The sequence below is a fragment of the Piliocolobus tephrosceles genome, chromosome 6 (genome assembly GCF_002776525.5).
Source record: "Piliocolobus tephrosceles isolate RC106 chromosome 6, ASM277652v3, whole genome shotgun sequence".
NCBI lineage: Eukaryota > Metazoa > Chordata > Mammalia > Primates > Cercopithecidae > Piliocolobus > Piliocolobus tephrosceles.
This window is the reverse complement of record NC_045439.1, coordinates 22,188,426-22,189,936: the sequence shown is the minus strand read 5'-3', so window position 1 is coordinate 22,189,936 and position 1,511 is coordinate 22,188,426.

Sequence of the window (1,511 nt, the reverse complement as noted above, 5' to 3'; positions counted from 1 at the left end):
GATTCCATATTTGCAGTAGTCAAGACACAGAATCAACCTAAGAGCCCAACTATAGATAAAGAAAATGTGCTATATATACACAATAGAATATTATTTAATCATAAAAAGAATGAAATCCTGTCACCTCCAAAAACATGGATGAACCTACAGGACATTATGTGAAGTGAAATAAGCCATGCATAGAAAGGCAAACATCACGTGATCTCACTGCATATGTGTAATCTTAAAAAATCAATCTCATAGAAGTAGCAAATAGAAAGGTGATTACCACAGGCTGGGGAAATGAGGGGAGAGCCATGACAAGTCAGTCAATGGGTACAAAGTTACAGTTAGAAAGGAAGAATAAGTTCTGGTGTTTATTGCACAGTAGGGTGACTGTAGTTAACAATAAGGTATGGTATCTCTCAAAATAGCTAGAAGAGAGAATTTTCAAAGTTCCCATCACACACACAAAAAGATAAATGTTTGAGGTGATGGATATGCATATTGACCTGATTTGAGCATTACACAGTGTATACATGTTGAACATCACATTCTACCTCATAAATATGTATCGTTATGTGTCAATTAAAAATAAAAATTAAAAACATGCTTAAAAGTGTGTATTTTAAAAAATTCATCCTCTCTTTCCCTCCCTTCCCTTCCCTAGCCAACTGCGTGACCCAAACAAGATCACCAATGGATTCCGCTGAAATAGTGTCCTCACCAGTCTTCACTAGCTAATGTCCTAGCCCCTGCTAGCCCTGGATTCTGTAATTCTCATGCCTGTTTCACTTAATTTTGCCATTATTTCTTCCCACACATTGATCAGGTCATCAGAGTCTATTTATGTTTCTTGAAAACAGTAAGTACTATCTTTCATTAAGGTGTTGCAACCTGATATTTCCTTTTATTTGGCCAGTAATTTGGTTTTAAAAACATTTTTTACTTTATTCTTGTTTTTGTGTTACAGGTAAAAAACTTCTAACTTTTCCTCATTTAAAAAAAAATGGTGAAAAGTACAAGAATAGTTGCTCTTTGCCAAGAGTTACGGTTAGTCATTTATTTATATATGTTATTTATATTGTTTATATACTTATATATTAAATTTTAATATAAAATATATATTTAGTATGAAATATTTTAATATATATTTGTATATTTTAATATCAAATATATTTAATATAAAAGTATATAATATATGTGTGTTTTACATACATATATATATTTGAAATACATATATAATTTCCTTTGGTCTGCTCCAAACCTAAATTGATGTATAACATTGTTTTAACATGTTTTCTTATTTTATTTTTATTTCTTATTTTATTCTTATCATTCTCTTAATAAAAGGCTAAGTACAAAGCATAAACTAGAGAAATAGTTAAAAGTACAGAAAATACATAAGGTATAATCAACATATATATGTATTTATATTTATTTATTTCAATACTTTCTGTGTTCTGTACATTCAAACATGGCAAAAACAAAAGATATTGTCTGCATAACTTAATATTAATGTACCTTACTCT